General features: G+C 38.8%; 1 protein-coding gene across 1 annotated transcript in view; it reads right to left on the bottom strand.

The window, feature by feature from the left end:
• LOC113407023 (contactin-associated protein-like 2) overlaps window positions 1-22,205 on the bottom strand; it is a 1,116,670-nt gene that overhangs the window by 701,526 nt on the left and 392,939 nt on the right. The gene's annotated exons all lie outside the window — the stretch shown is intronic.

Raw genomic sequence — 22,205 nt, 5'->3', positions numbered from 1 at the left:
AGTCACGGATACAAATTTATTCTAAATTAGTGAGTAATTAAATTATTATAGACTCTAAGTTCACTAGCTTTTATCCTTCATATTCTCTCATTTAAGAAACCAATAAACTTTTCAGAAATTAAAAATCAACTCTATTTTTAAGGTACTTTTTCCTCTCAAAAAAAACAAAAACAAAATCTCAGGGACACTGGGATAACCTTATCTTATCTGATAGTTTTCACACTGTCTTACTATCATCTGCCAAATATGCCTCTCCACAGAAGCACTATTTTTCCTAACACTTACCCTTGAGCTGGTCACTATCTTATATTCAGAAGAAGATGCTATCTCCCTGGGTCATCCCTTGAACCCTACATGTATTAAAATTTACCATATTACTATTCGTTTGTCATATTTGTGTGAATTAAAGAAATCCAACTGCTCCTTTTGGGGACCTTTCTGAGCAGTTTCCCTCCCTTCAGTCTCTCTACAGAGTCTCAGGATATTTGTTACAGTCTGTTCATAATTCAGACCCTGGATTAAAGCAGTGTTCGCAGAGTTATCAAGTGTTGAGGAGTGAAGAAAGTACAGCATAATACAGGTACCCAAATTTCCACCATGTCCAACTGAAATCCTCTCTCTGCATGCCACCATGTTCAGATGTCTCTACCAGGCCCACAGACAGCAATTCCGGGCCTCAGGGAACAGTCAATGGGCGCTCTTCCGGCATGGCCAGGGCTTCCACATGCCCTCCTGGCTGTCTCTGCCGCCAGCGGTATCACCCTGTGAGCATCTAGGAGCCCACTGCCACCCACCCAGGTGATTTAAAAGGCCTGGGGCTCCCAGCCACCTTTTTAAATCATCCAGGCCCCTGGGCAATTGCCCCCTTCCCTCCCCGCCCCATCAGTGGGCCTGGTCTCTACAGAAATAGTGAAAATATCTCCTGTTTCATTCACATGTGCACTGCATAAACATTAAGTAAAAAAATAAAATATAACCAGATCTATTGTGGTAAAATTGGGTTTAAAGGTTCTATTTTACTAAGCCATATTTTCCTAGCCTTACTTTCTCCATAACATCTCAGCAACAAGGAATGATGACAGACAGGAAGACACACACAGAGACTGAAAAGCACACAAAATAGAAATAAATAATAAAATTACCTTTTGAGAAACTCAAATTCTGTGTTCTAATTCACCACCCACAATATAACAGTAAGTCCCACTCCCAGTAGAAGTTTGTTGTTTCCTGAGGTGGGAGAATTAGAATCACCCTTGTGTCTCATACACCCTAATGGGCTGATTCTTGACAAACAGAACATAAGCAAATCCTATTGACCTGGTCAGAGGGTGGAGAGGGAGAAGTGAGACCCAGAATTTTGTAGAGCTCAGCTGTTGGGATATCAACCAGCTTCACCTTTGTGAACAGATTAAGGCCCCAATCTACCAAAGCATTTAAACTTCAGTTTACTAAACAATGGGATTATTTCAAGTGGTTAAAGTCGGGCACACTCTTAAGTATCTTGCCAAGCCTAAATGTTGCTTATGTTAAACCGGGGTTCCAGCAAGGCCTTTTGAACATTTTCAATATTCGAAGAGCGCAGTTTTGTATGTCTGTTGGCTTTTTTAACACTACCTTTCAGTTTTACTAAAATAGTTTAGTTTTCTTCATTTGGCAATGCTTTCTAACCTGCACCTATAACATTATTGCTGTGCTTCTGTTTGAGAGATATACAAACCTCTAGGCACAAGATTTCATTAGTGGAAACTTTTTGGTCACTGCTACATTCACAGAGCAGCTAGTTTTTTAATGTCTTAATCCTATTATTAAAAAAAAGAAAAGTCCCTTATATCCCTTTATCTTCATTGTGCATATGTCTTGGACGATAAATGACAAAAACATCCCACTTGTCTTCCAATCCCACGTAACTATTTTTTTCAGGGCATAGTTGTGTCTCTTCCTTCCTTTGTCACAGGAATCTAATGGAAGGAAAGATGCACTAAAAAAAGCTAGAAGTGAACATGATGATAGCCAACAAACAATGGCTGCATTGGCTGGACTCTCTCTGGAATTTGGTGTTCACTTATGTAACCTCTGACACCCCAGGCTGGATGCTAATAATTAACAAGAGGTGTTAGATTTGAAGAATTACTTTCTTTAAATACACATTATGGATGAAATCATGCTAGCAACAACTGTGGACTAGATTCACCCTTCCGTTATGCAAACTCCTGCAAGCATAAATCAAAGCACAGACCTCCTGATAGAACAAAGGACATGAAGGAGCTCATTTTACCATGGACCAGGGAGCCACAAGGTCCTAGCACAGACTGAAGATTTGGCAGCCCCGGCCCAGGATAGTGTGGCTCTGACATCTGACTTCAAAACAAATCTGTTCTCTACTAGTATAAACCTCAAAGGAGGGGGGTGGAAACACCTGCCTTGCCAAGGGATGGGATGAAGCTCCCTGATGTGTTGTTGGCCTTGTTGCCAAGGGGAAATACAATTTGACTCTCTCTACCCAAGGCAAAATGCATCTTCCCCGGCACTTGAAAATATTTGCTGCTAACACATCTCTCTCACACTTTCCCTGACCAATGTAGATTTTATTCCTCATAGCTCTGCTGCCCAGATAGAGGAAGGTTTTACAACACAGTTCTGAGGAAAGGAAAAAAACCCTAGTAGAGAAACCATGGTAGAACTGTGCTAGCAACTAGAATGTTCAAACGTGTGTTGCCTGGTTTTAGCTATAGTGTGGATAGGATCTAAGCCTGAATGTGTCATGAAGCAGGCTTATTCTGTTTGCAGATTTTTTGGGCAAAAACCCCACACCACACACTTTTCACAATCATAATGAGCAGGCACTGGATTATGATGTTAAGCAGACTCAACTAAAATGGTGGTGAGAGTTCATGGATAGCTCGTAGCAATGGTAGTGAACACAACTACCATGCAGTCTGCATTAGCAGAGCTGTCCAACCCCTCCTGAAGCTTGGTGTATGTGTGACATTTCATAGCTATATTCAAGATGTATGGTTTCAGTGCATGGCTGTTGTCTTCAGAGATTGATGAAGTAGCACTGGAAAAAATGAAAGAAGGCCTGAATGGGTTTTTTTGAGGTTTTAATAAAAAGCGTATAAGATTTAACTCTTCCCTTTCCCCACAAAAGTTCTACATCTGAGGTCCTTTCAGATATTTCACGGACACCTCTCTCAGACAACCTTATATGGACTGCAGTGAGAATCTGCCTAAACAAGTACGGAGTAAACACTGAGCAAGTTCTGTTGGGTACTATATGATTCCTTTGGAAACACAGGCTGAATATTCCAGTAAATTGTCCCTCATTTAAATCCTTTCTTCATTTTATTATTTTAGGATACCAAGTCATGGTATCAAGGAAAGTGTCACCATTTGTATTTGTGTATGTTTGCTGATATTCTAACCTTTCCGCCCCTATCTAGTGAATGAGTAATTCAATAGATAGGTTTTGGAGATGAAAGACCAGTGCACCAATGTTCAAATTCTGCCTTTGGCCTCAAATGACAAAGAGTTTGATAATCTTGTTCTCATCCTCAATTGTGCATATCACAAAATCATTCAATTTTAGCACAATATTTGAAGACCGCTCCTGTTACAATGCTGGAGGGAAAGATCAACATTGATATAATGGTTATTGGTCCCATTTTATTAAGCAATGAAGAACTTTCATTGTCAATTAGGCTGCCATTTTTAGGATAAACAGGTACAATGGCTGGTGTATGTCCCAACAAAACTTTATACGGTTTATAAAAGACAAACGTTCTCTCTCAGTGGGAACTACAAGTAAAAGACTTCAGAGCTTAGGCTGGTATTTTCTGAGAAAGCCATCAAAACAAAATGAAAATGTTGGCATTTCAAAACACTGGTTTGCATTTTACCGAGTACTGCTTGTACCAGACTGCCCGTGGATTACGCAAGGAATAGTGCCTGAATATCAAGCAGAATTGCTGGAAGATGTATGACCTATGCTTTTGTCTGTAAACTAAAAGGTATTTTGTTATTGTTTTCTAAAGAACTTTGTTTATTTAGAAGAAATGCCTAAAGTGAACAATAGCTCACAAACGGAGCCCTGGGCTTCTCTTCCCTCCTCTCACCCCCTCCCCCCCCCAAACAGGTTCTCAGTAGAAACACTTTTCAACTTTGTCTTATTTCAGCGATTGTGCTAGACAGAAGTAGTGAAAGATAATGTACAATTAATCATGTAAGCCCAAATCATATCCAGTATGGGAAACCCATATAGGAAATGCTGGAAGCTTTGCCTTGGCACATTTTCTAGACATTTTTGGGGGAAAAAGGGCCTGTTCACCTGCCTACATTAGAAGCCAAAGTTCCAATTTACCACCAAGTTTTCTCCAGTTTTACACTAGCACAATTCCCTTATAATCAATGGAGTTATACCAGTGTCAAACCGGAGTGACAGTGGTCAATCAGGCCTCAGAGGTTTGGCCCCACAACACATGGATACTCCAGGAATCCACCGGCACCTGTTAATTTGAAAATGGCCTCTAGTACCCATGTTCTTCCACCACTTCCAATGTAGCAACACTGCTCCTCAACCACTCCACTTATGGGGGTTCTACAATGCAGATGGGTACATGCCATAGATTATAGAGCCTTCTGTTCTTGCAGATTTCTTTGTAATAAATTAGACAATTTAGCTATGTGTCGCACAACCTGTTCTTTAAATATATAGGACCTTACTGTACTCCCTCTTCAAACGATTTTACTCTCATCAATCCATTTATTTCAATAAAGGTTCTCTACTCTTCAGTAAATGAGGAGTGACACCAATGCACAATTTATGTAATACAGCAGAATCACTCCTATGAAATTTAACACAACATCAATGGACCTTCCGGCACAAGACTGGGATTAGACCTATCATTGCTAAGCTCAAGTGCAGTGCTCTGGAAACTACCTTTTCCATTCCCAACAGACACCAGCTAATACAGAATAGGGAAAAACAACAATAAAGCAGCATTACCAAAAATCACAAGCATCTTGTGAAAGTTAGTGTGTGTGTGTGTGTGTGTGGTGGGAGAAAACAAAATAGAAACATGTATTGTGTTGATATTGATTTCACTCATATATACAATTTTTTTAGTGAGAAGGTCCAAGGATTTTTAATCTCACATTAAGTCTTCACCATGTAAAGGGGATCATTCTTTCACCTTTTATCTGAGAGTCTATTGTGATACTCTGGGCCTTTAAGAGCCAATGGCTCTCTGCCAGCTACTCCTTGACCCTATATAGTAGCTTCTCCAATGGGGGCCTCCAGAAGCCTTGCCTTCTCCTTCTCTACCCTACAAGGTGGTGAGAGGGAAAAACGGCCCTTTTGTATTGGCCAAAAGTCTTATCCTCACCCCTTGTATCAGGCCACTGAATCCATTCCTTGCCAAGCTACTGCTGAGAAACTCTCCCATCCTGTCTGGTAGCAACCCCACACCATGTGAGGTGCAGCCTTTTATCCCAGTTGTTACAAGTCAACCACTTAGTCATAGCTGAGGAAGTAACTGTTTCATCCATTAACTCCTTTGTGGCTGCTACACTGTGGGGTTTATATACCCCATCACACCCCAATATTGTTTTTGTTTTTAAAGTATCTGCTTTGATAATTAAAATGTATGCAGGAAGGAAATATTTCAGTAATGCTTTTGTTGTCAATGATTGTGGAAGTTTTTCTTAAAATAAATAAATAAATAAAATCCTGGAATCACTGAGTGGAAATTTCCTATTACAGTTCATTGTCTAACCCATAACCTTGCCACTGCATGGTTGTTTCCATGGAGTACTTTGTTTTCTTTTAGTAATTTTTTCAGGATAGCTTTAGCAGTAAAAAATATACGAGGCCAGATTCTCAGCTAATGTAAAGAAACATAGCTTCACTGAACTCACTGGAGCTACATCCATTTATGCCAGCTAAGGTTCTACCCCACCATATGGAACAATCTGGAAAATGTCGGAGGTTGGACTGGATAATCCTAAATGCCTTTTACATCCATCACTCTATGATAAACTGAATCGCAGTAAGGGAGAGGTAATTGCTTCTCCAAAGTTAAGGTTGCAATTAGCTTCCATTATAAAGTCATAATTTACTCTACCGTACTTTCAAAATTGTGAGATGTAGTCTGACAGTAAAAGAGAATCAAGCTTAAGTACAGTGGCTCAGGTGTCCTTCTAGAATGTCTCTGTAAAGTTTAAAATAAAAAAGCTGAATAGCTCAGTGAAAGTGTTTCCTGTTTTGTAACTTTGACTTCTGTTTAGCATATCTTTGTCTCACATATCATTATTTCTGACTAGGAAATGGCTTGTTACAAACTCTTCCAATTTTCCACACAGTTTAATCTCCTTGAAAACTCACATAATAGAAAAGTCACATAATTTACAGAATCAAACACTTCAAAGGAAGGGAAAAAATAGCTGAGGACAACATAAATATTGTATTTTGCACATAGTAAGTAAAAAAATACATTATTCTTGTCAAGTGCAATGAAATGCCTATTTCATCGTTATGCAACTACCTTAACTCTGATCTAAAATACTATTATTTGATTAGTAATCTCAAATGAGAGCCACAACACAATCTGTCTGAGAAACGAAAACCCAAAATATGCTATAAACCCAACAGTGCAAAAAACTTACAGGTGAGTAGTTCCAATACGCACTCAAGAGTGTGTGTGTGTGTGTGGTTACTCTAGCGCATAACTGCTTGCAGAAATGGGGTCTACTTTTGTGCTTGTTACATTAAAATTGTCATTCCAAGTTTGTATGTTTTTGAAAATACACAAACTTGGAAAGATAATTTGAGATAAATATTACTCTATCTAGGCAATATTCAATTTATGTATTTTGATTATTAAAAAAATAGCCTTTAAAATATAAAACAATCAAATGTACGTTTAAAATAGAATGATAATATTGCAGAAATTATTTATTTCAATCAAAAGGTCCTTCCTAGCATCAAAGTCTTTAAATACTGACTTTTTCTTTTTTGCTGAGCCATATTTTTCAGGAAACTGAGATAGGCAATAAAATGCATTTTTTTTCATTTAATTTTTGAGCTCCTTGGACAAATTATCAACCAATAAGGTTTGCTCTAAAGCCCATTCAAATCAATGAAAAACTCCTGTTGACTTCAGCGGGCTTTGAATCAGGCACATAATTTTCCAACTTTAAAATAACACCTGTAAACTTCAAAATGTTATTTTAAAAAATTAAGGAAAAAAATCTAAAAACGTTGCTATTATATATCAGCCAACCCTTTCATCTTAAGATAATAAAAAAAAAAGAACTTGAAATAGCAGATTTATAAAAGGATACAATTAATTCTTTCTAGTAAATAGAAGGAAAAAAATACATGTGTAAAGCAGCTGTAAAGATTATACTGTATGAGAGAATTAAGTTTTATCTGAAGAAAATTGGTCCCTGTAACTTTTTCCTATGTGCTTAGCAGAAGACTTCACCATTATGTATAGAGAAAACAGAGTGCCCATTGGCTTATAAATTGACCAAAGCCATACAACAACAGGTTTAAAATTACTTAATAAATAGAAATCCATTGATTGTAATTCTTTAATCCCATCACTAGATTTAGGAAACCTTTATTCTCTAGGAGTACCACAGAACAAAAGCCCCTTACCCTCACTGTTTGGTAATATCTTCCAGCTGCTTTTGCTGCTTCAGTGGAAGTCAACAAGGAGGAAAATCTGTGCAGCATTTGAGTCTTTTGAGATATAAAAGTTCCTAACAAAAATGGGACTTTATCCTGAGATAGAATCCTCAGAAGCAGGCTTCTTATACACCTTTTAAAATTTCTCTTAAAGGGACACTCAGGTTAAAATTATGGGCTAAATTCTGTTCTCAGTCACTCAACTGTACCTCTAAAATAACTCCTCTATAGTTTATTCTACATTCACATTGGTTACAATGGCATAACTGATGTTAATAGAGTCCCTATCTGTACCCTTGTGAGGAGAATCATACCCAAGGATTTCCACCACTGTAATCTAGGATCAATTTGGCCCTAAAGACAGTATGAAAAAACAAAGCAAAATTGCTTTACCCAATGTTGTAAGCAAGACTTCAAATTTTTAAAGCTGATGTCATACTTTTCACTATTTGTGATGTTTACTTTTTGCATCCATTCCAGATTGAACAATGAAAAAAGACTGCATTTTCACTTGTGTTTCTAGTCAAGTGTTCAGGTCCTTATGCACCACACAGTGCGGCATGGTTTGAGAAAAACTGATTTAACTGGAATTTTATACACACCCACAGTCCCTGATGGACCACCGCCAGCTATACTAACTTACACCAGGACTAAGACAGCTGAAGAATCAGGTAATCTCTTCCCTGAGCCCCCTCTCATCACCTCTGCACTGTGAAATATTTTTGTGCAGAGGAGAATCTGGTCCAGTTATCCCCAAAACTTATGTCAAATTCTGATGGGCCTTCTACCACCAGACAAGCCCCAATGATCCACATCTGTTATGAAGGTAGATCTTCACTGATATCACTGAATACTTTGACAGGCTTTCCTCAGTGCCAGGAAATTAGAAATGGAAGGAGTTTCTTATGGAAATAAATTCAGGGAAGAATGAGAACAAACACCCATAATATCCAGATGTTAGATTCACTAGTGAGTGTTGTCTGACAAACATTAAAACTACGTATGTTTCAACCTTTTGGTCAAAAGTTAATTTTGATTTTGAACATAAATTATCACTTGATTAAAATTTTTGAATAAAAATTTCATATAAACACTCGTTGGGGGGGAAAAAAGGGTTCAGTCCACTTTCTCAACCCTGGGTGAAATATTTCATTACAGCCAAACCTGGAGGTAGTTAGGTTAAATTTAATTCCAAGCTGTTCAAAGTTTAGTAGAATTATGCCCAGAAAATATCTCCAATTAACAAATAATCCTTTAGTATCCCACCTTTTAAAGTTAGCATGTTCCTGGTGTGGAGGAACCTAGTAGCTTACATTTCTGGGAAGTCTTTGAGAAATTTAGCACTATATTAAGATAGCTCATTGCTTTTTCCATATGTGCAATGAGCTCTGATCTAGGATGATGTTTGATCTCCTGAGGGAGCACAGTGTCTTTGTCATAAATTAGATTGGAAAGAATGCATTATATGAGCAAATAAGTGATATGTTATTGTAGTCTTTGTTATTTTTCCTCATAGTGGGTTGCCACTATAGTTTGTATTTAACAAAAATTAACTTTTTATTGCTTTTGTTAAAAAGCAACAAGATTTGCATAGACTGTAACAGAAACCAATAAAAAAAAATAATAAAAAAGATAACATTCAAAAGGTATTTATGGTCATAGAACACTAACCAAAAGACGATGTCCAAACAGGATTGGCATTCTGTCTTACCACCATCTGAACAAAATACAACCTCTCTCTCTCTCTGTTATAGCCTTCCCAAGACATTCCCTGCAATAAATAGCAAATAACCAACATACAAAAATAATCACCTATATTTACAAACACCCTTAGTATACTAATGGTGTAAAAACGGGAAGGGGAAGAGTGTATAATCCTTGTAACCAAATCTCTCTTTATGCATATTTATTGCCCAGATGCCACAGTGACAGCCACATTAGAAATACAAGATAGACCATTACAATTCCCCATTAGAAGAATTCATTAAAATAATATATAACTGCAATGTCATCTAAAGTCATTATTATAATGGACTCACTTCATATCATGCTATAAGCATTCTTTGGCCTGATCCTGCAAAGAGATGCACCAATGGGGACCATTAAACCTGTACAGAGTCAATAGGCTCCATGTGGCATAAGGGAGCATCAACTTACAGGATCAAACCTCAATTGATACTGAGTTTTCATATGCAATATATTTAAGAAAATATAAAATATTTACATCCTAATAAAATAAGAACACATTATTTGATAAATGCTGTGTTCCAAAGTTAAAGAGGATATTTCTGCCCCTAAGTTATTTCTATTATGATAGTTCCTGTAGGCCCTGATCAATGATTAGGGCCTCATTGTGTATTTAGGGTGCCTGGCACAATCAAAAAAGGTCCCTTGCCCAAAAGAGTAACAAACATCTCTACCACTGAAATCAACGGGAGATGCATACACACATCTTAGGGCTGAATTTGACACAGAGGTTTACAAAGCTTGATAAAAGTACAGTGCTAGCTGTGGTAAGTAAGCTATTAAACTTGCTTTGCTGAGATGCTGAAATCACCACCAAAGTGAGTCACCAAATATGCACTGGACTCTTTGTGGGTGTACCCCTTCACCTCACAGTGCCCCGGAGACTTCACTGGAATTCAATGCCGGCATAGGGATCTGCACACGTGGGGACATTTGCTGGATCAGGGCCTTAGGTTATTGTCAATTATTGTCTTTCATCCCAGGGTAAAAAGTCAGTGTATAAGATTTCTCAGCTGGAAATCACTTTGCTTTTTGTAATTAAAAACCACTGTCTTTTAAAGTTGTGGGTGTATACTTTTTTGTTTAAGATACTACTCCTAGGAATTCAGTTGAAGAGCTGAAAATTGTTCATAGCTATTAAGTTCATTTTCTGCTCTTCTTATTTTTGGTATTTTGAGAGGAGGAAATAATATTAGAATCTAGCAACTCTAAAAATCTATTACAGGAGAATGGATAAACAACACATATTTCAAAACTATTAAATACTGTAACAGTCACAGTTGTAAGAACCATTATAGCTTAGTTTATCACATCCCAAATTTCTTTACATTTTATTTAGTTGATCTTTTTAAACAAAGGGAAAAAATATTTTGTCCACAAATTACACAAAACAGAAGAAAGGCAATAACAACAGTCTTGTGACAACCTTCAAACCCTAGGAAGTTCACAGTTAAATCTCAAAGCTCATCTGTAACCACCATTTTGTAGTTAGGTACAATTATTGTCATTTTAAACAAATCTGCTTTTGTCAAGTTAACACATGATGGTTCCCAAGATAATCATTCTCATACTTAGAATATGAACTATCAAACTTTTAATGGTTTCTACTAGATTACAGATCACAAGGTAAAATCACTTACTAATGACAATACAGTCCCAGGGATCATTTCTGGAAACCCTTGCTTTTGTCCATTTTCAGCTTTTATTAAAGATTTACTCCTGTGAATACAGGTTTTCAGGGTCAGACCTCTTACTCCTAACTCTAAAATTTCTTTCAGATGGGAACTTTAACTTTACCATCATTTTTGATAGATGATTGTGTGTTGAATTTTATATAAATTAGGTAGCCTGTCATATACATTACTAATTACCAGCCCATAGTCAATAAATCATAAAAAAATATTATCCTTGAATTATAATTTACTCACTGTAACAACATTCTGATGCATAATAGTGACTGTCAGTAGTACTTTATGAAGATAAATCATTGAAACACACAAATCATGAGATGAATTGCAATAAATCAGTCAGTTTGCTGTCCCTGAAGACCTCATGACACTGTCAGTTCAACATGGGTGAGCACAACTTAGTTTTCATTCCAACAGGGATACTGTTGCCAATGACAACACCACCCACATTGGTGGCCTGGAAATCTGCAGAGGACCCAGTTGGCAAAACGGTATTAGAAATTCTATTCTCATGCACAGCGTCAGTGCATCATGTAGCTGTTTGTCATCTGTCCACCACTCTTGGGGAAAAAAAAGAAAAGAAAGAAACTATTTCTTTTAAGCCTGAGTGCTTATATAAAAATGCATCAACTTACAGAAAAGTTAATACAGCTATTAGCTTTGCTGTCACTCCTGAAAGGCCAACACAGCAAGAAATGTCTGTGTTTGTTGAAACAGCACAACTTTTGATCAAATATCATGCTGCTGCATTGTCAACTGGTGTTCCAGTAACATGTCGGAAAAAACAAACAGCTAAATTATGACCTACAATGAGGTTTCTTCTTTAACAGACATTGCTCACCTTTCTATAAAAAAAAGAAAAAGAAAAAAACTCCTTTCAAGTTTATTCCCTGAACATACTTGAAAAATACTATCGCACATGGTTTCTTAACACCAACCCTAGCAAGACAGAAGTGAATGCCTTCCATCTGAAGCACCAGATGAAGAAGTGACGACTCCAAATATTGTGGGATGGTATAATTTTCAAGCACTATGAACATCTGGTGTACTTTGGGGTCACATTAGCCTGAACACTGACATTGAAGGAGCACCCCAAGAAGCTGAAAGCCACGAATTGTGTAATGCAGAAACTGGCAAACACAAAATAGGGAGCAACACACCGACCAACCAGTCTCACCCTGTGTTACTCAGCTAGGGAGTACTGTGCCGCACTATGGCCATGCTCAAACCATGCACACAGAATGGATACTAAATCAGTCCTGTAGGATCATTACAGTTATTCTGAAACTGACTGCCACACTGCCGCTATACTGCCCTGCAGCGACTTCATCACCATCAGCGAGGAGTGTCTTCCTTCTCTAGAAAGAAGAGACAAAAGCAGGTGCATAATCCAAGACATCCACTGAAGGGACACATTCCTTCACCCAAGATGCGTAAATCTAAAAAGAGCTTTGCTTCTGAAAATCTCTTGTTTCAATACCACTGAGAAAGGCTACAAAGTAACAAAATGATGGGACACATCAATGATCTTAGAGAACTTGGTTACTTCAGAGCAACTCTCTGAAGATACTGACCTCAAATGAAAACCCTGGTGTACTCTAAATTGAGGAAGAGCTAGGATGGCACAGACTGGGGTCAATATGCCCAATTGGAAGCTGAAGAATGACCCCAAATGTGAATGTGAAGCGCCAAGGCAAATACTTGAACACTGCCTGATTCAGAGCCCCCTTGTCAACATCCTGTAGTCCCAAGGAACTATTCTAGACAAAGTGACAGCACCAGGTCTTGGCTGCGGTTTTGGAGCGACAAACTGCGATGATGATACATTCATCAAGCAAAATAGACTGGATATGCAATGAATACTTTTGTAGACTTAAGGCCACTTTCCAAATTCTGTCTTAAAAAAGGTGCCAGAAATTAAAGACCGGCTTACAACAAGTCCCTGGTGTCACAGTTTAGGGCAACTGTATTTCTCCTCAGTGGTCCAGGAAGGGTATCAACTCTGAGGCTTCTGGAGACTGAAAGCAGAGTGATTGTCAACAGGAATAAGTGACTACACAGTTCTTTCTGTGCAAACCTACTTTATTCTTTGAGGTAACAAGCATTACAGAGAAAACATATTCAAAACAAACAAATAAACAAAAACAAAAAAGAACCTACACACATGCTGATAAGCTTATCAGAATTCACCCCAACCCTAATGTGGATTCTGGCAGGATCAGTCCTTTGAATCCCCACCTAAGGGGTATCTTTGTGGATAGAGACTAACACAGCTACCCCCCGATACTTGATTTGTGGCTATAAGTTCATTACAGCTTCAGTTCATAACAAGAACCCAGTCTTATGGGGCTTTAGTGGGCCCAGTCCTTTCAACCCTACAGTAAGGATTGGAGCCCTCCATGGACCAGGGGTTTTGTCTGTGTGCTGGAACAGGAAGACGACCATAAGACTTTAAAACCAGGCTATTTATCCAAAAAAGCCTTTCTTTGTCTGTTGGTCCCTGGAAAATCCAGTTTGAACTAGTATATGTAGACCTCTCCAGGGAGTGGCTTCAAAGGGCTGATAAAGAAGGAAGTAAATTAACATCCCCCTCCCTACTGGAGAAGGTATATACAATGCCAAAACAACATGCACAATTGCATTATAATACAATGTATCCCAAAGGTATTAACCCTAACTCAATAAGGTTTAACTTAATTCAATAAAGTTTACCTTAATTCCACAAGGTTTGTTCAGGACATAAACAGGATATTGTCAGTCTGTCACAACTGGTTCTGGAAACCTTTGTACCTTTTGGGAGTGTTCAAGATCCAAACCTTTATGGGTAGTACAAAATTCCTGATCTGAATACCCCACAAACTTTTGGTGTTCAGAGTTCGAATGTGAATTTTGCAGTTTAAATTGGTGTTTATCGAACATATCTAGATGCACACAAACACACGCTTGCTTTGATGTAAAATAATCAGTCATCAGTCTATTCTGCTATTTCCTCCTAGAGCTAGACAGTATCCAGGCTTATCAATGAATGATGCTGTAAAGTAACAGTAATAGTATCCCAAATGAACTAAAAATCCCCTGCAAGTCTTAACATGATAACCTATACCATTTCACGCAGGACTTGTTATCATATCATGGGGAACATTTCTTCCTCGTGGCCTGAGATTAATTTTTAACAAAAGCCCAGTTGAAGTTTCAATGGCTTAACCAATGACAGTTTGGCCTTCATTTGATAAAAACTTAGAGCTTGATCCAGGCTTCAGAAATATGTTGAAGCATAGTTACACTTTACTGTGGTGAATAACTGACTCCTTACTATCAGGAATATTTACTGTACAGGTCAAAGCTTTCAGGCGGGAAACTGTAATACAAAGGAGTCAATACAATTATTTATCTATATGTTCTTTTCATACTATTAAATAACCAGATATATTATTTTGTAATTGTAATTTAGTGTTCCATGTCACTTTGTTTATAAATGGGTCGAGAGCTTAGAAAAATGAATCCAACTTGCTAAACTTCCTGGCTTTAGAAGAGCCAAAATTCCCTTTAAACTTCAACAGTCTTTGTCACACTAGTAATTAAATGTTGATGTATTATAGAATGTTAGTAATTACTGTTATTTGTTGAAGGTCAACAATTCTCTCAGCATCACACAAAACTTGGAGTAGTCAGAGTCCTTGTATGTTTAAACTTTCATTGTGTTAAAAAAAAACCCCAACACAATAGGAAAAGCATTTTTGCTTCACAGGCTTGTGATAGGCTTAGAACTTGGACCAAGTTCAGACACTCCTAGGCTAGCCTGGGTCCTTCGAAATCCTACATTTGTTCTTGTTGTCTCTGTGCCCCAAGAATCTCCACAGTTTGTTCCAATAAAAAGTATCTCTAAGCCAAAAAGAGAAACTTTCTCATGGTTTCCATAGAAATGTCATGCTTTGAGGAAAGCTACTCCTGCTGCATTAATGAGGTTGGTTATGATAAAGCTGTTTGAATCTTACATTAAGAAATGCCAGTGAATCTTGCATTTTGATAGAAAATCTGGAAGTTGAATCAAAAGAGATAAAAAATAAACAGAAGAATTTAATCTGGATGATAGTTTGAATTCTGAGGCATTTCTTTTTCCATTTGCAGCCATTTGAAATTACCACAAATCACTGTTGGCCCCGCTGAAAGCAAATTAAAAACCCTGAACCATTATGCTGCTAAGTCAAGAGAAACTGGAAATCCTTGATGTGAATATTGGAGACAGATTCCTGACAGGCAAATTGCAGATTAGGGTTCAAACTCAACACCTTCCTGGGTCTGTTTTCAGTTATAAAATGAAAAGCTAGGATAAAAAATAATGTCACACATGGTCACTAGTTTTAAGAACAGTTCAAAGGCAGAGGACAAGAGGCACCCAGATATCTGATAATGAATTTCAGCTGGCTTAACCAGTTCAAGTGTACCCCAGTTCTTTAATGTCATTAAAGGTACCTGGTAGGTGTCATGCAAGGTGTCAATGAAAAGCTCATGACTCACTGGTTATTAATATACCTACACCTACATTATGTGGTGATAACTAACTGATGAAAAGTTATGGACAAACATTTTAACAATAATAATTTCAGTTTGTCAGAAAACCAGGAGTTTATCCCACCCTTGACAAAGGAATGTAGTTTCCTCACCTCAGAGTCACTTCCAAAGTACTTTGAAAGACAATGAGAATGTATTTACATATCACATAAACATCAGACTAACAAGAGGAGGCAAACCTTACATTATCATGGCATGGGAGGAGATTGACAATCACATATGTACTGTTTATTCAGTTGTACTGAAGCAGGCAGGAACTAAGTAATTTGCATTTTAGCAGATAACACTGGTCTACAATTCTTGAGAAGTCGTCTGCTTCAGAGATAAAATGTGCTATTTATTATGTATTTTGATGTGCTGAATTCAAATATGACAATTAAAACAACTGATTGGCTACTGTTTCTAAGATATTTAAGTTTTTACATTTTATGTCTATGTATATTGTGTAGATAGTAGAGTTTTAATCATAAATTGTAAACCTAGGTCTTTTCATGTGTTTATGGTTGCTTTACATGATAATATTTCACCTGTCCTGTTTATGTAACACTTTAAAAATCAGCCAAAGGGTTATATAAATAAAATTTATTATGAAACAAAAGGCAAAAAACTATTATGTACATAGTTTAGTCCTATTCAGTGTCTACTCGGTGCTTCTTGGCTTGTCTCTTGTATTCATTAAATGGAGCATCTCTTGTCACTGTCCAGCAATAGTCTGCAAGCATTGATGGGCTCCATTTGCCCTGATAGCGTTTCTCCATTGTTGCAATGTCCTGGTGAAATCGCTCGCCGTGCTCATCGCTCACTGCTCCGCAGTTCGGTGGAAAAAAATCTAGCTGAGAGTGCAAAAAATGTATCTTTAGTGACATGTTGCAACCAAGGCTTGTGTGTGCCTTGAGGAGGTTTTCCACCAACAACCTGTAGTTGTCTGCCTTGTTGTTTCAGAGAAAATTTATTGCCACTAACTGGAAGGCTTTCCATGCCGTCTTTTCCTTGCCACGCAGTGCATGGTCAAATGCATCATCTCGAAGAAGTTCACGAATCTGAGGACCAACAAAGACACCTTCCTTTATCTTAGCTTCACTTAACCTTGGAAATTTTCCACAGAGGTACTTGAAAGCTGCTTGTGTTTTGTCAATGGCCTTGACAAAGTTCTTCATCAGACCCAGCTTGATGTGTAAGGGTGGTAACAAAATCTTCCTTGATTCAACAAGTGGTGGATGCTGAAGACTTTTCCTCCCAGGCTCCAATGACTGTCGGAGTGGCCAATCTTTCTTGATGTAGTGGGAATCTCTTGCACGACTATCCCATTCGCAGAGAAAACAGCAGTACTTTGTTTATCCAGTCTGCAGACCAAGCAAGAGAGCAACAACCTTCAAATCGCCACAAAGCTGCCACTGATGTTGGTCATAGTTTATGCACCTCAAAAGTTGTTTCATGTTGTCATAGGTTTGCTTCATATGGACTGCATGACCAACTGGAATTGATGGCAAAACATTGCCATTATGCAGTAAAACAGCTTTAAGACTCGTCTTCGATGAATCAATGAACAGTCTCCACTCATCTGGATCGTGAACGATGTTGAGGGCTACCATCACACCATCGATGTTGTTGCAGGCTACAAAATCACCTTCTATGAAGAAGAATGGGACAAGATCTTTTTGACGGTCACGGAACATGGAAACCCTAACATCACCTGCCAGGAGATTCCACTGCTGTAGTCTGGAGCCCAACAGCTCTGCCTTACTCTTGGGTAGTTCCAAATCGCTGACAAGGTCATTCAGTTCACCTTGTGTTATGAGGTGTGGTTCAGAGGAGGAGGATGGGAGAAAATGTGGGTCCTGTGACATTGATGGTTCAGGACCAGAAGTTTCTTCCTCTTCCTCGTCTGACTCAAGTGAGAATGATTCTGGTGCATCAGGAACCGGCAGTCCTTCTCCGTGGGGTACTGGGCGTATAGCTGATGGAATGTTTGGATAATGCACAGTCCACTTTTTCTTCTTTGACACACCTTTCCCAACTGGAGGCACCATGCAGAAGTAACAATTGCTGGTATGATCTGTTGGCTCTCTCCAAATCACTGGCACTGCAAAAGGCATAGATTTCCTTTTCCTGTTCAACCACTGGCCAAGATATGTTGCACAAGTGTTGCAGCATATGTGTGGGGCCCACCTCTTGTCCTGATCTCCAATTTTGCAGCCAAAGTAAGGTGATAGGCTTTCTTAACCATAGTGGTTATACTGCGCTTTTGTGATGCAAAAGTCACTTCACCACAAACATAGCAGAAGTTATCTGCACTGTTCACACAAGTCCGAGGCATCTCTGCTCACTTTGGCTAAACAGAAATGTGTCCCTTTGCAAAATCAAACACTGACAAATAAGAGAGCACGACACTGTATGATTTCTAGAGCTGATATAGGGCAATTTGTTCAGCAGAGTGATGTAAGCTTCGTTATGATTGCATCATCCATGACTTCTAGGAATAACATGATGCAATTCATATCATGTATGACGCAATACCAGCTTCAGATTGCATCATTCATTGTTTTGCCTAAAAAGCAAGTACTGTCCAAACCCAGTCATAGATTTATTCATAGATCCAGTCAAAGATGTATTTTAGTCATTTCTGGCTTAAATTGAGATCCCTTCCCTTTATAACTCACTTATTCTCCGCCATTCCCAAGTCAAAGGTTGTATATACTGACCCAATAGCATATCTTGAAAACTAGAGCCAATCAACAATTTTAAGCATCATTTTCGTTCTCAGTGACCCAGAATTAGTAAAGTTTGACTACATTTATTTCAGAAGCATTTTGGCTTTAGAGCAGTGTAACCTCAGCAGGGAACTTTCTTCACCAGGAGACTCCATGTCACCTTTTTCACAGCTTCAGTAAACGTATCTAGGGGTAACCTTTTGAATCCATTTCAAAGGTTCTCTGGGCTATAAAAAAAAGGGGGGGGCAATGAAATCCCAAGTTATCTATATTTTTCACCTAAGATGACAAAAGGTACCAGTCCTTTGACTTTGGGGGAACAGATCCTGATGCAGGAGCTTGGTCACCCCTCTTGATGGAAATATGTTGTGAGGATTTTACCTTGAACCACATCTAGCTTGTTAAGTTTTAGGTACTGAAAAACATTTTATCTTTATTTCTCTAGTAACCATTTCTGACTTTAGTCCTTATACTTGTACGCACTTAAAATCTCTTTGGAATTAAATAAACTTGTTTAATTTTTAATCTAAACCAATCCAATGCTGTGTCTAAATTAACTGGAGTTACCAAACAGTTCAAAGGAACAAACTGTTGGATGTTGACTCTTTAAAGGGGCAACAAACCTAAATATACCTCTGATTTTTCCAGCACAGGGCTTGACCTTTTAGAACACAAGTTTTTTGGGGGGGAAATTGGGGTTAGGGAGAGCATGGAGTCACCTTACCAGTTGTTAACCCAGGCTGGTGGAGACCAGTGGAAGTCTGTGGTATTCAGATAGGCTCCTGAATCCAAAATGTTGGACCAAGGCTGCCCAATACAGAGACAAAAATGCATGCTTGTTGCTGACTGTGGGCACCCCAGTCAGAAAGCTACAATACCAAAGCTTTAAGTTGCTTAAGGGTTATAGAGTAAGAGCTCACAACTCTTCACTGGTCAGGACTGCACGTGAGAACGTATCACCCCGATAACAGCATGTGTGACAAGTTGCTTTACAATGCGACAGTACTGTAATTCCTCGATTATACCACTATTGTATCACACAGCAAAGGTGAGGTATGTTCCAAATCTGAGATGTTACAAAGCTCAAAATCCAAAGTTTTTGCACCTGTCTATCTAGAGTCCAAAAAGGAACTATATGAAAAGGTAATGAGAGAAGCTGGGCCAATCACCTGTAATATGTCTGAGTGTTAAGAGTTTTGAATACAGTGTGAACATTGGGGATCACTGCAGGGGGAAATATAAATAAAAACAACACGCATGTATATTCACAGAAAGATAAAGGAGAATATAATATGCATACAGTATGTTACTATTCTACATACCTAAGAATAGGTAGGAAGTGTGGTAAAATCATCCAGAAAGATCACATATATAGCTAAAATGACTATGGCATGAATCATCCCCGAAGGATCGGGCAAGAAGGGCAGCCATTTGGAAATATTTGTTCAGTGGTAAAATGACAAGACCACTGACATTAAACACTGGGTAAAAAAACAAAAGAAACCAAAAAAACCCAACATACTTACATGACTGATGCTATTCACTTTAAATTCCATGTTTTTAACAATGACTATATCAAGAGTAAATGGGAAGAGAGTGATGTGACTATGGGAGATTGGATCTTGCCCCTGCCATGCAAACCAACACATTCAGCTGTCAATGGGAGTCTTTCAATTTAATTGAATGGGCATTGGATCAGGCCCTAGTTTTCCTTCTAGAGAACACTGAGAATACAAATTATAGGCAGTTTATGGTCTCAATCTATTTCTTAGTGGACTTTTAGCCACATTACAAATCCACTACCCATCATAACGTTAACTGTCATGAAAGAGATGTGAAAAATTTTCTGGGATAGCATTGCCTAGAAACAAACCTACAATTCTCTGTCAGGACACAGCTGTGACGTGCCACAAACATCTACAACGGTGACCCTCTAGGGCTATACAATTGCAGCATGCCACGAAGCAAGCGTTTCCAATTATACACCCTCAGCATTCCTATTCAAGGTGTTCTAGAGCTTGCTCTTTGGAAAATTGTGAGATTTTCAAGGGACACTAATGAACAATGCTTACAAACACATTAAAATGAGTAATTAATACTAATAAAAATACCAAACGATAATTCCAAAGCATAAAGTTTACAAAAATGAGGTATGTCCGTTCTTACCACAATGGAAATGAAATAGTAAAAAGTTACATGACACACATTGGTTTTATCAGCTAAACAGCTGCATTATTATAACAGTCTGGGGATAACCAAGATACAACTACTGATGCAAAGCAGACAGTTGTTATTAACATAACACTTATTTAGTACTCAATTCTGTGATCCTTACACAGCCTAAAATTACCACTGAGTTAATTTGTGACTCTAATTTGAAATCATCCAGGCAAATCATATAGGCCCTGATCCAGTAGTACATACCCATTCAGCTGAGCACTTAAGCACATGCTCAAGCTCTACTGACTTCATCTAAACTTGAACAGGCCCTTGAGTGGTTTACTGAATAGGGATGGACTTTAGCATATCCTCAAATATTCTGTTGAACTGGGTGCATAAGGCTGATCCTGTGAAGCACTATGTAACATTTTCTAAAGTACCTCAGGGTAAAGTTTTTAAAGGTGCCTCAGTGACCCTGGGCCAGACTAACTAAGGAACTTAGATGTGGCAACACTCAGTATCACCATGCCTAAAGGTTCTCAAGCTCCCTATTCAATGGAGTGGAGGGAGTCAGGGGACTCAGAACTGTATTCACAAAAGCCAGCATGCTAGGTTGCTCCCAGCCTAAACTAGCCAATGGGAGAAACTGATGAAGGGTATAGCCTAAGCCCTCCCCCTCTCATGGAGATAGGCACCTAAATCTGGGATGAAGGGAGGTACCTCCCTTTTCTTGGGATTCATAGCTAGAAGCCCTCTCTTGGTGTTCGGCATGTACACTGTTTTTGAACAGAATGGGGAAAAGAAGCTCATTCATAAATTATAGCCCAGTGGTTAGGGTACTTAGCAGGGGTATGGGAGATCCCAGTTCAAGTTGTGTCCCGTCCCCCCCGAGGGGGGAACTGGATCCTGAGTCTCCCATATCTTGAATGAGTGGCTCTAACCACCAGGACACAGTCATTCTCAGACTTGATCTCTCTCTTTGGCCCCATTACTCTTTACTTATTTATCTAAAGTGGAACAGCATCAACAGGAGAGATTGAGGGACCCCCTGACATTAGAATATCTATAGCTTAGTCGTTAGAGCACTCACTTCAGAGGTAGCAGATCCCTGTTCAAATCCCTTCTCCCCTCAGACATGAGGGGGTCTTGAACTGGTTGTCTCCCACACCCAAGGAGAGAACCTAACCACCTGGCTAAGAGTTAGAAGTAAGATCCTTCTTTTCCTATCCCCCACCTCCCGCCATCTGGGGCATTTTGTATAAGCTCTCATGTAGGGCCTGATCTGATATGCGGCCCCTTGACACACCTACCGGATCAGGCTCTGCAGCCAAGTTAGGTGGAGGAATGCCTATCTTCCACCACTTCATGCATCATACTGGGGCTTTGGCTTCTGGGTGCCTAGAGTAGAGTAGCATTGCACATACGCAGAAGCAGAAACATACGTGCAAAGGGAACTTTTACTGTAAAAACATAGGTGCCAATTTAGGGGTCTACAGGACTCAGTGATAGCTAAGTGGGGATTTTGTCAATACCAGTGGGGCCTGATTCTGGGATTTAGGCGCCTAAAGTAACAGTTATGCACCTCGTCTAACTCCTTTTGTAACTCCAGCCCTAAATGAGCACTCACGAGCCTAAGTCTTA

The sequence above is a fragment of the Terrapene carolina genome, unplaced genomic scaffold (assembly GCF_002925995.2).
Source record: "Terrapene carolina triunguis isolate 2854851 unplaced genomic scaffold, T_m_triunguis-2.0 Scaffold180, whole genome shotgun sequence".
In the NCBI taxonomy this organism is placed as follows: Eukaryota; Metazoa; Chordata; order Testudines; family Emydidae; genus Terrapene; species Terrapene triunguis.
The sequence above is the reverse complement of the archived record's forward strand: the minus strand, read 5'-3'. Positions and strand labels throughout refer to the sequence as shown.